This window comes from Medicago truncatula, chromosome 5 (assembly GCF_003473485.1).
Source record: "Medicago truncatula cultivar Jemalong A17 chromosome 5, MtrunA17r5.0-ANR, whole genome shotgun sequence".
NCBI lineage: Eukaryota > Viridiplantae > Streptophyta > Magnoliopsida > Fabales > Fabaceae > Medicago > Medicago truncatula.
In genome coordinates, this window is record NC_053046.1 from 22273685 (window position 1) to 22287189 (window position 13505).

General features: G+C 38.4%; 2 non-coding genes and 1 pseudogene across 2 annotated transcripts; 1 reads left to right on the forward strand and 2 right to left on the reverse strand.

The window, feature by feature from the left end:
• Positions 1 to 2418: 2418 nt before the first annotated feature.
• Positions 2419 to 2525, reverse strand: LOC112418096 (small nucleolar RNA R71). The gene has a single exon (XR_003008378.1). It is a non-coding gene; the product is annotated as a small nucleolar RNA R71 (small nucleolar RNA).
• A 3757-nt stretch (positions 2526 to 6282) lies between these two features.
• LOC120580647 (uncharacterized) lies at positions 6283 to 11311 on the forward strand (annotated as a pseudogene).
• Positions 6649 to 6755, reverse strand: LOC120580772 (small nucleolar RNA R71). Its single transcript, XR_005646530.1, has one exon. It is a non-coding gene; the product is annotated as a small nucleolar RNA R71 (small nucleolar RNA).
• Positions 11312 to 13505: the final 2194 nt, after the last annotated feature.

Genomic DNA, 13505 nt, shown 5'->3' on the forward strand with positions numbered 1-13505 from the left:
AACCTACTGTGATTGTTCGCTTACGCGTTCGCTTAGCGTTCGCCTAAGCGAACAGTCATAGTTATGCAGAAAAATATTACGGGTTTCAACCCTTTCTCACCCAAAATCCCCAATTTTAATCTCCCACTACCCAAACATGTTTCCAAAGTTTGTTTGCAGGTCAAAACAACTAAAAGGGTTCTCAAAGACACATCAAACATGGAAACAATTGACATTTGAACATAATTCAACAAATCATCCCATTTTTACAAAACCAACAACAACAACTTAATTCTCATTATCAAATCACAACATACGGGTAAATCTCCAATCATAACAAATAATCCAAACAAAAGATCTAGACTACGACAGACGCCTAGATCAGAGCCAACCTAGACTCTATAACACCGATATCGGAGATAGCTCCCGATATCCACCAAGCACAAGAACTCGCCAAGCAACTAAACATATTCATAATCTCACATATAATCACCAATCACATGTGTCATGAACAATCATCAATTCACAGTTGTTCATACACAATCACCAATCACATATATCATGAACAATCCTCAATCATATTTCATGAACAATCACCAACCACATTTATGAATAAGACTCACGTCATGATATGCACCTATTGACACATATATGCATGTGGTACTGATGAGTCATTTATTATCTGTTTTTATATATTATTTAGTTTAGTTTTAATTAGATTTTATTTTATTTTATATTAGTATTATTTCCTTTTTGAGATAGTTTACTACAAATTGCATTTTATTATATTTCAGGAACGAATATTTAATGGATTGAATCTTGGGGCAAAAGAAAGGGACTTGGAGCTGATTTAGTGCGAAAATACGAAGATTCGGAGACAAAAATATGTCTCCCCCAAAGTCAGAAGCTTGGCACGGCTGATGCTAGCATTGGCACGACCATGCCACCCTCCAGAGTCACTTTTGCTGCTTTTGCTTAGATTTTAAGCTACTCTATTTTAGCCCGCAGTTTCTTGTGGAACATTCTAGTGATGTAATTGCTTAGATTTTAAGTCGAATGTATGCTATAAATAGAGTAGCTAGCCATCACAAATATTCATCTTTTCTTGGAATTCAATAAGTGATAATTGCTTTTCTAATAAAAGTTCTTTTCTTTTCCTTTATTTTCTTGTCATTTACTTTTATGCTTTCTCTCTTCTTCTCCATGTCTATGATAAACATGAGTGAGTAGACTTCTCTTTGTCTTGGGATTGTTGGATAAGTCTAAATAACATAATCCTAATCAAGCCAAGCTCTAAGCCTTAATCTTATGTAACCCTAATTTCTTATCTAAATTCACCACTTTAACATGGATCAACCATTATCAAACTACGAAAACGAAAGTGGAGGGTTTGATAATTGTTTATCCATCAACGCAAATATCAATTCATAAAACGAAAGTGGAGCTTTGTTATTCGAACAAGTGAATTGAGACAATGATTGCAAAGGCAGCGAAGTAGTCTTTGCAATCTTTGAGACATATAGTTTCGATCTTCAAGGGAACTAATAATGATCTAGTCAGCGAAATAGGCTTGGTTGTTAAAGGAACCAAAATCTAATAGTAATCAAGTCAGAAAAATAGGCTTGGTTGCTAGAGGAACAAAAGAGAAACTATCTTGACAAATTAGGTCTAACATAGAGTTATAAGCTTATTATTTGGTTTGTGAAGGACTTGTCAAATAGATGAACCAACGATCCCGATGCTCCTTTTATATTATTATCTTTCAATCGTTTGAAAACCCCAACTTACAACTTGTTTCTCCTCTAATCATCATCAAAGGTTAATTGGATTAAACTACTCCCTATCGGAACGATACTCTTTTCATACTACTTCGGTAAGACCGTGCACTTGTGGTTTTATCCCATCAAGTTTTTTGCGCCGCTGCCTCTTTTCTTCTACTTCTTTCTTTCTTTTGTTACCATTAACTTCTTGGGTTCTCGATTTCTTATGCGAAGAAATAAAAGTCTCGGAGAATTTATTCTTGATATTGAAAGATATTTGCATAAGAAAAAGAGAGAGGCACAAAATAATATTGCTATGGCTGAACGCACTCTCAAAGAGTATGCTATTCCTTCAACGGAAGAGCCACAAGCTATTATCGTGTACCTGACGGTTGAGGGTAACAATTTTGAGATCAAGCCTGCACTACTCAATTTGGTGCAGCAAAACCAGTTTTCTGGATCACCCACTGAGGATCCAAATCTCCATATTTCTTCCTTCCTTAGACTCAGTGGCACTATAAAAGAGAACCAAGAAGCCGTAAGGCTTCATCTCTTTCCCTTTTCCTTAAGGGGTAGAGCTAGCGCTTGGTTCCATTCCCTAGAAGTCGGTTCCATCACTTCATGGAATCAAATGAGGCGTGCATTCCTTGCCCGATTCTTTCCCCCCTCTAAAACCGCCAAACTAAGAGACCAAATCACGCGGTTCAATCAAATAGATGGGGAGTCTCTCTATGATGCGTGGGAGCGTTTCAAGGAAATGCTTAGACTTTGTCCCACCCATGGTTTAGAAAAGTGGCTCATAGTCCACACTTTTTATAATGGCCTAACTTATACTACCAAGATGTCTGTTGATGCAGCTGCAGGTGGAGCCCTAATGAACAAGAACTATATGAAGGCTTACGCATTGATTGAAGACATGGCTCAGAATCACTACCAATGGACCAACGAAAGAGCCATCACCGCCTCTACACCCACCAAAAAGGAGGCAGGTATGTATGAGGTCTCTGATTATGATCACCTTGCTGCTAAGGTTGATGCCTTGACTCAAAAATTTGAAAAACTTAATGTTAATGCTGTCACACCTTCTCCTACATATCCTCCTTGTGAAATTTGTGGTATATTTGGTCATATTGGTGTTGATTGTCAGTTAGGTAATGCTACTAATAGTATTGAGCAATTGAACTATGCTCAATACAACCAAGGAACGAGGCCAAACCAAAACTTTTACAAAAATCCTCAAGGTTCCTATCGACAAGTAGCACCACCTGGCTATACAAACAACCAGAGGGTGGCTCAGAAATCAAGTTTGGAAATTTTGTTGAAAAATTGCATGATGAATCAAAATAAACAACTTCAAGAACTGAAAAACCAAACAGGATTTCTGAACGACTCTCTCTCCAAAGTCACTACCAAGGTTGATTGTATCGCCACACACACCAAAATGTTTGAGACCCAAATCTCCCAAGTGGCCCAACAAGTGGCCACCTCTTCTCAAACACCGGGAGTCTTTCCCAGTCAAACCGAAAGGAACCCCAAAGCTCATGTTAATGCTATTTCTTGTGGGGGTAGTAAGTTAGAAGAGACCATTGCTAAAGCCAAAAGTATTAAGGGAGAGAGTGTTAGGCTTCTAGGTAAGAAAGATGTGATAGAAAGTGAGGAACCGGTTGATAAGAACAAAGCCCTTTCCCCATTAAGGCTTACTAAGCTTAACTTGGAGGCTCAATTCGATAAGTTTGTCAATACCCTTAAGAAGATCTGCATTAAGATTCCCCTTGCGAAAGCTTTATCACGAATGCCTCTATATGCCAAGTTTATAAAAGAAATTTTTTCAAAGAAAAAGGTTATAGACCACAAAGAGACAATAGCTTTGACTAGGGAAAGTATTGCAATCATCAAGAAGCAACCCCAAAAGCATAGAGATCCAGGTAGTTTTGCCATCCCTTGTGATAGGGAAAGAAACCGTAGACAAAGCCTTGTGTGACTTAGGACCTAGTGTTAGTTTGTTGCCTGTATCCCTCTTTAAAAAAATGGGAATAAGAGAGTTGAAACCTACCGAGATGACATTGAAGTTAGCCGATCGTTCTGTTATCCCCATAGTTGGATACGTTGAGGACATCCCCGTTAAGATAGAAGGGATATACATCCCGACTGACTTTGTGGTTGTTGATATAGAGGAAGACCATGAATGCCCTATGATTCTAGGAAGACCCTTCCTCGCCACTGCGGGTGCTATAGTTGATGTTAAGAATGGTATGATATTTTTTCAAGTGAGTGATGATATGGTAGGATTTGAGTTCGAGAATGTTATGAAAGGTCCCGCCCTTTATTATTGCAATATGATTAAAGAACATGATGTGAAAGAACGCTTTTTAGCGTCATCTACACAATACAATCTCTTTGATCCCTTCTAAGGGACATTTTCTAACGTCAAGATAATGACTATAAAGAAGCGCTTCGTGGGAGGCAACCCACGCAATTAACCGCTTTTGTTTGTTTCTTTTTTTTGTTATTTTAAGTTGTTTTGTAGGTAATTGTCCGAGTATGATTCAAGAAAATGAAAAATTTTGAAACCCGTAGTCCAGAACCTTGGCACGGCCCGTGCTCACACTGGCACGACTGTGCCAGACTTTGCCAAGCCAAAACCATGCAGCATTCCAGGAAGTTGGTACGGCCCGTGCTAAGGTTGGCACGGCCGTGCCCGATCATCAGGTAAGCATAACCACAATCTTGGCCTTCTTCTTCCTTCACTCTCAACCACAAACATCTCTCTACCTTCAAACTTCTCTCTAAAACCTCCATAACCACAAAGCCTCAAACCTCCATATCTCCCTCAAAACTTCACCAATTCACACAATTTCTCCACCCAATCAATCACAAACACGATCCCAATCATAACCTCCCATTCAAAATCAACTTTCATCCAATCATAGTCATGTTGAGAAAACATGTCCATACACAATCAAATCATAAGATTCATCATTTCCACATCAACATGATTATCAATAATCAACAATGTCATTCAACATTAACTATCTCATATAGTTTCACCATTTCAAGTATTCCTTACATTCTAAGTAAGATAGCATACGCATCTCATGATACACATCATATCCAATACAAACATTCATTCATACAACTTCACTTAGTCATATAAGAATAGTCACAACAATTCATAAGGTAATTAATGAGTCATTTATTGACTATTTTAATATGCTTTTTAGTTTAGTTTTATTTAGATTTTATATAATTTTATATTAGTATTATTTCCTTTTTAGGATAGTTTACTTTAAATTGCATTCTATTATATTTCAGGAAAGAATATTGGATGGATTGAGTCTTGGAGCAAAAGAAAGGGACTTGGAGCCGATTGGACACAAAAATATGAAGATTGAGAGACAAAATATGTCTCCCACAAGTCAGAAGCTTGGCACGGCCCGTGCTAGCCTTGGCACGGCCGTGCCACCCTCCAGAGTGTCTTTTGCTGCTTTTGCTTAGATTTTAAGCTACTCTATTTTTAGCCCAAATGTAATAGCTTAGATTTTAAGTCGATCAAATGATATAAATAGAGTAGCCATCCATCACAAATATTCATCTTTACTTGGAATACAATAAGTGACAATTGCTTTTCTAATTAAAGTTCTTTCTTTTCCTTTACTTTCTTGTCATTTACTTTTATGCTTTCTCTCTTCTCCCCCATATCTACGATGAACATGAGTGAGTAGACTTCTCCTTGTCTTGGGATTGTTGGATAAGTCTAAATGACATAATCCTAATCAAACCAAGCTCTAAGCCCTAATTTTATGTAACCCTAATTTCTTATCTGAATTCACCGTCTTAACATGGATCAACCATTATCAAACTGTGGAAACGAAAGTGGAGGGTTTGATAATTGTTTATCCATTATTCCAAATATCAATTCATAAAAAGAAAGTGGAGCTTTGATATTCGAACAAGTGAATTCAGACAAGGATTGCAAAGTCAAAGAAATAGGCTTTGCAATCTTTGAGACATGTAGTTTCGATCTTCAAGGGAACTAATAACAATCAAGTCAGCAAAATAGGCTTGGTTGTTAGAGGAACCAAAATCTAATAGTAATCAAGTCAGCGAAATAGGCTTGGTTGTTAGAGGAACATAAGAGAAACTGTCTTGAGAAATTAGGTCTAACATAACATTATAAGCTTATAGTTTTGGTTTGAGAAGGACTTGTCATTTAGAGGAAACCAACGATCCCAAGGCTCTTTTTATTATTATCTTTCAACGCTTGAAAACCCCCAACTTACAATTCTCTTCTCTCTTCTAATCATCTTTAAAGGTTAATTAAATTGAACTACTCCCTGTCGGAACGATACTCTTTTGTACTACTTCGGTAAGACCGTGCACTTGCGGTTTTATCTCATCAAGTTTTTGGCGCTGCTGCCGGGGAGTAAACTAATTTGATTAACTCTTTCTTTGTGATTAGAATCCTTTTCTCTCCCCTCTTCTCCCCTTCTTTTCTCTTTTCCTACACTTGACTTCTTGGGTAGCCTTCAAAATAATAGATAACATGGCTGAGGAACGCACTCTTAAGGAGTATTCGATCCCTTCTTCGGATGAGCCATGCACTATTATAGTTTACCCGACGGTTCAAGGTAGCAACTTCAAAATAAAACCTGCACTACTAATTCTGGTACAACAAAACCAGTTCTCTGGATCACCTTCCGAAGATCCAAATTTACATATCTCAACCATTTGGAGACTTAGTGTAACTTGCAAAGACGACCAAGAATCTGTCAGGCTACATCTCTTCCCTTTTTCTCTAAAAGATAGGGCCAGCAATTGGTTCAACTCTTTAAAGCCCGGTTCCATCACCTCATGGGACCAACTAAGGCGAGAATTCCTTTGCCGTTTCTTTCCCCCATCTAAAACCGCCCAACTTAGGGGAAAGCTTTACCAATTTACTCAAAAGAACGGGGAATCTCTTTCCAATGTGTGGGAGCGTTTTAAAGAAATACTTAGACGTTGTCCCCATCACGGTCTAGAAAAGTGGTTAATCATCCACACCTTTTATAATGGTCTAACATCTAGCACTAAATTGACTATTGATGCAGCTGCAGGTGGTGCCCTAATGAACAAAGACTTCACAACAGCTTATGCGTTGATTGAGGACATGGCTCTAAACCTTTTCCAATGGACAGAAGAAAAAGCAATCATCGATCCTTCACCCTCTAAAAAAGAGGCAGGTATGGATAAAACCTCTTCCATTGACTATCTATCTACAGAGGTGAATGCGTTATCTCAAAGACTTGATCGCATGAGCATTTGTGCTAGCACACCTACCCTCTCATCTCCTTGTGAAGCATGTGGCCTATCTAGTCATTCTAGCACCGATTGCAACCCAAGTAGTGTTGAGCAGTTAAACTTTGTTCAGAATGACCAAAGAGTTGTTCAAAAATCTCACATAGAACTTTTAATGGAAAACTATTTTCTTAAACAATCCTAACAGCTCCAAGAGCTCAAGGATCAAACTAGACTTTTGAACAACTCTCTTGCTACTCTCACAACAAAGATAGACTCTATCTCCTCTCACAACAAAACTTCTGAAACTTAGCTCCCCCAGGTAGTTCATAAGGTTGACCAGCCCAATAAAATGAATGTTGTTACACTTAGGAGTGGTAAGCCACTCGAAGACCCCATAAGGGGAACCAAAACCGATGACAGTGAGAAAGAGAGCTGCGAACCACCATCTAGGGAAACCAGGGCAGAAAGAAAAGAACCACAAGTTGAGGAAAACACACCACCTCCCTTTAAACCAAAAATTCCCTTCCCACAAAGGTTTGCCAAATCAAAGCTAGATGAGCAATTCAAAAAGTTCATAGAAATGATGAACAAGATATATATTGATGTGCCTTTTACCGAATTCCTAACCCAAATGCCTACATATGCTAAATTTTTGAAAGAAATCCTTTCTAAAAAAAGAAAGATTGAGGAAGGTGAGACGGTTAACCTTACGGAAGAATGTAGTGCCATCATCCAAAATAAATTGCCACCAAAGCTTAAAGATCCAGGCAGTTTTTCCATTCCTTGTGTCATAGGATCGGAAGTTGTGAAGAAAGCTATGTGTGATCTAGGAGCCAGTGTCAGCCTAATGCCTTTATCCCTTTATGAGAGGTTGGGAATAGGGGAACTTAAATCGACAAGGATGACCCTACAACTAGCGGACCTTTCTGTTAAGTATCTAGCTGGAATCATAGAAGATGTCCCCGCTAAGGTAGGAGAGGTATACATCCCCGCTGATTTTGTTGTAATGGAAATGGAGGAAGACAATCAAGTGCCAATTCTTTTAGGAAGACCTTTTCTTGCTACTGTAGGAGCTATCATTGATGTGAAAAAGGGTAAGCTTGCCTTTAATGTCGGTAAGGAGACTGTTGAATTTGAACTTGCTAAACTAATGAAAAGTCCTTCCATTAAGGACTCTTGTTCCATGATAGATATAATCGACCATTGCGTGAAAGAGTGCTCTTTAGCATCAACTACACATGATGGTTTGGAAGTATGCTTAGTAAACAATGCAGGTACAAAACTAGAAGGGGAGGCAAAAGCTTATGAAGAGCTGTTGGATAGAACTCCTCCAATGAAAGGTCTAAGTGTGGAGGAGTTAGTGAAAGAAGAACCAGCACTCCTACCCAACGAAGCACCGAAAGTAGAACTTAAAACACTTCCATCAAATCTAAGGTATGAATTCTTGGGCCCTAACTCTACCTATTCTGTTGTTGTAAATGCAAGTCTCGATGAAGTAGAAACTGAAAAGTTGCTTTATGTCCTCAAGAAATATCCTAAGGCTATAGGGTACACCATTGACGACATTAAAGGAATAAATCCTTCATTGTGCATGCATAGGATACTTCTTGAAGAAGACTATAAACCCTCCATTGAACATCAAAGAAGGCTAAATCCTAATATGAAAGAAGTTGTGAAAAAAGAAGTCTTAAAACTCCTAGATGCAGGTGTTATTTATCCAATTTCTGATTCCAAATGGGTTAGCCCCGTGCAAGTTGTACCATAAAAGGGTGGTCTCACAGTTATAAAAAACGATAAAAATGAATCCATTGCCACTAGGACCGTCACCGGTTGGAGAATGTGTATTGATTATAGGAAGCTTAATAAAGCAACCCGTAAAGATCACTTCCCTCTCCCTTTTATAGACCAAATGTTAGAAAGTTTAGCTAAGCATTCACATTTTTGCTACTTAGATGGTTATTCCGGATTTTTCCAAATACCCATTCACCCTAATGACCAAGAAAAGACAACTTTTACATGCCCCTTCGGGACCTTTGCCTATAGAAGAATGCCTTTTGGTCTCTGTAATGCCCCTGCTACTTTTCAAAGATGCATGATGTCTATTTTTTCTGACTTTGTTGAAAGATAATGTAAGTCTTTATGGATGATTTTTCTGTGCATGGATTTAGTTTTGATGATTGTTTGACTAACCTTGAAAAAGTTTTGGAAAGATTTGAACAGGTGAACCTAGTCTTAAATTGGGAGAAATGTCACTTCATGGTAAGAGAAGGAATTGTCCTAGGACACTTGGTCTCCGACAGAGGTATAGAGGTAGACAAAGCAAAAATCGAAATTATTGAAAAAATGCTACCTCCCACCTCAGTCAAAGAAATTAGAAGTTTCCTAGGACATGCAGGGTTCTACCACCGTTTCATTAAAGATTTTTCATCAATCACTAAACCACTAACAAGTCTGCTTCTCAAGGATGCAGACTTTGTCTTTGATGATTCTTGTTTGCAGGCATTTTGCAGGTTGAAAGAAGCACTAATTACCGCCCCAATCATACAACCACCAGATTAGAACTTGCCTTTTGAAATAATGTGTGATGCAAGCGACTATGCGGTTGGAGCAGTGTTAGGACAAAGAAAGGAAAAAAAGATGCATGCCATATATTACGCCAGTAAGACCCTAGATGGGGCACAGGTAAACTATGCCAAAACAGAAAAAGAATTGCTAGCAGTTGTCTACGCCATTGACAAATTTCGGCAATACTTGGTGGGATCAAAAATCATTGTTTACACAGATCACTCGGCCATAAAATACTTGCTAAACAAAAAAGATGCCAAACCGAGATTGATCCGATGGATTTTGCTCCTCCAAGAATTTGACCTTGAGATAAAGATAAAAAAGGCGTAGAAAATGTTGTCGCTGACCACTTGTCCCGACTTCGGGAGACCAATGAAGATGAGTTACCCTTGGATGATTCATTCCCGGATGACCAACTCTTCTTATTGGCACAAACTGACGCACCTTGGTATGCAGATTTTGTTAATTTTCTTGCCGCCGGAGTATTACCGCCTGAGTTAAATTACCAACAAAAGAAGAAATTCTTCAATGACCTCAAGCACTATTATTAGGATGAGCCCTACCTCTTCAGAAGAGTCTCAGATGGGATTTTCAGGAGATGCATTCCTGAAAACGAGGTAAGTAGTATTCTAACTCATTGCCACTCCTCTTCTTATGGCGGCCACGCCAGTACACAAAAGACTTCTTTCGAAATTCTTCATTCTGGTTTCTGGTGGCCATCACTTTTCAAAGATGTGCATCTCTTTATCTCTAAATGTGACAAATGTCAACGCACCGGTAGCATTACTAAAAGAAATGAAATGCCTTTGAACAACATCCTTGAAGTAGAAATTTTTGATGTTTGGGGTATTGATTTTATGGGACCATTCCCCTCCTCTTTTGGGAATCAGTACATATTAGTAGCCGTTGACTATGTGTCGAAATGGGTTGAAGCTATTGCCTCCCCCACTAATGATGCACTGGTTGTTATAAAACTGTTTAAAAAGGTCATTTTCCCTTGGTTCGGAGTGCCACGAGTTGTGATAAGCGATGGAGGGTCTCACTTCATTTCAAGACATTTTGAAAAACTTTTGCAAAAACTTGGAGTGAGGCACAAAATTGTGACACCTTATCACCCCCAAACTAGCGGACAAGTGGAGGTCTCAAATAGACAAATCAAAGATATCCTTGAAAAAACTGTTTCAACCTCTAGAAAAGATTGGTCAAGTAAGCTTGACGATGCCCTTTGGGCCTATCGAACGGCTTATAAAACCCCCATTGGAATGACCCCTTTTAAACTTGTCTATGGGAAATCTTTTCACCTTCCCGTTGAGCTCGAGCATAAGGCCTATTGGGCAATTAGAAACCTCAACTTAGACCCCAATTTAGCCGGTGAAAAAAGAAAACTTCAATTAAACGAGCTAGAAGAACTTAGGATAGATGCCTATGAGAATGCCCGCATTTATAAGGAGAGAACTAAGAACTGGCATGACAAGAAAATCATCAAGAAGCACTTCAAAAGCGGTGACCTTGTGCTGCTCTTTAACTCTAGGCTCAAGCTCTTTCCAGGTAAATTACGGTCACGATGGTCCGGTCCTTTTCAAGTTCGCACGGTCTACCCTTATGGGGCGATTGAAATCTTTTCTGAAGAAACTGGATCCTTCACGGTTAATGGACAAAGGCTTAAAATCTATAATACCGGAGAAGTAAATGAAGTAGTGGCTGATTTCACCCTTAGTGACCCGCCTTAAGGATTTTTATCCTTATCTTCGTCAAGCTAGTGACGTTAAAAGAGCGCTTCGTGGAAGGCAACCCACCAATTTAATTGCTTTCTTTGTTTTCTGTTATTTCTCTTTGTTTTGTAGGTAAAGTGTCCGAGATTGAGTAAGAAACGCAAGAAAAATCAAAGTTCCAAGAACTAGAAAGGTGGCACGGCCGTGCCAAGAATCACAACCCAACCTTCATAAAACTTGGCAGAATGATGGCACGGCCCGTGCTACAGCTGGCACGGCCGTGCAAACCTGAAGGCCTCCGGAGTTCAAAATTTCGACAAATTGTGAGCTTTCCGCATCCTTTCTCACTTTTTCCTTATTTCTTTCGTTTCTAATATCTTAAATCATTGAGGACAATGCTTCTCCTAAGTGTGTGTGTGGGGGGGGGGGGGCCTAATAAAGTGTCTTTAGTCGTAGTGTTTCGAAACTCCCTTGAACTTTATTCTTTTGTTTTGTTTTATTGTAAAAGGCATAGTTAAGTAGCTAAACTTTTATTGAAAATATCATGACACAAAATTTTCATTGTCTCCTCTTATTTGATTGATTCTTGTACATAAAAGCAAACTCTTGTGTTTTAAGTCTTCTTGATATACCCACATCCTGTTTTAAAGTGAATAAAATTCTCCAATAAGAAAAACACAAAGTTGCTTCCCTTGAGTAAATGTATGAATAGGTATTTTAAGGAAACGCATTTTAATCTTAGTGGTGCATTAACCTTTAAAGATTCTCAAAGTGCCAGTAGTATAAGTTAGTATAAGGGAGTTCATAAAAAGCCAAAAAGCCAAATAAATTCCAAGATCTCATCATTGAATCTAGATTGGGGAAGGAGGTAGGCCCTCCGTCTTCCTACGTGAAGATGATTGATATCTTAAGGAAAAACTTTAAAAAAGCATCATTGAATCTAGATTGGGGAAGGGGGTAGGCCCTCCGACTTCCTACGTGAAGATGATGTTTTAAGGGATACCATTGAATCTAGATTGGGGAAGGGGGTAGGCCCTCCGACTTCCTACGTGAAGATGATGTTTTAAGGGATACCATTGAATCTAGATTGGGGAAGGGGGTAGGCCCTCCGACTTCCTACGTGAAGATGTTATTCCTTAAATAAAAAACTTAAATGTGCAAATGGCAAAGAACAAAGATTCTCAAATACTCCCATCTCTCTTATATGAATTATAGAAGGAATCTTTCTTGGTTGGTTTAGTGCTAGGATTAGACCATGTTTCCTCATAATGCATATCTTATACAGGAGCAAGAAAATGGTTGGACTTCACACACACACTCACTTAAACCTTGATCGTTGGGTTGAATAAAAATTACAAGAAATGCTTGAGTTTGTGATTAGTGTACAATTGGGATTTAAGCCCTTGAGGAGACATGTGCTTTAATTGAATTGTCATTTGATATAACTGTTTGTGCTACTATGTTTACGCCTTTTTGCCTGACTATTTTAATATGCTTTTTAGTTTAGTTTTATTTAGATTTTATATAATTTTATATTAGTATTATTTCCTTTTTAGGATAGTTTACTTTAAATTGCATTCTATTATATTTCAGGAAAGAATATTGGATGGATTGAGTCTTGGAGCAAAAGAAAGGGACTTGGAGCCGATTGGACACAAAAATATGAAGATTGAGAGACAAAATATGTCTCCCACAAGTCAGAAGCTTGGCACGGCCCGTGCTAGCCTTGGCACGGCCGTGCCACCCTCCAGAGTGTCTTTTGCTGCTTTTGCTTAGATTTTAAGCTACTCTATTTTTAGCCCAAATGTAATAGCTTAGATTTTAAGTCGATCAAATGCTATAAATAGAGTAGCCATCCATCACAAATATTCATCTTTACTTGGAATACAATAAGTGACAATTGCTTTTCTAATTAAAGTTCTTTCTTTTCCTTTACTTTCTTGTCATTTACTTTTATGCTTCTCTCTTCTCCCCCATGTCTACGATGAACATGAGTGAGTAGACTTCTCCTTGTCTTGGGATTGTTGGATAAGTCTAAATGACATAATCCTAATCAAACCAAGCTCTAAGCAGTAATCTTATGTAACCCTAATTTCTTATCTGAATTCACCGTCTTAACATGAATCAACCATTATCAAACTGTGGAAACGAAAAGGAGGGTTGGATAATTGTTTATCCATTATTCCAAATATCAATTCATAAAACGAAAGTG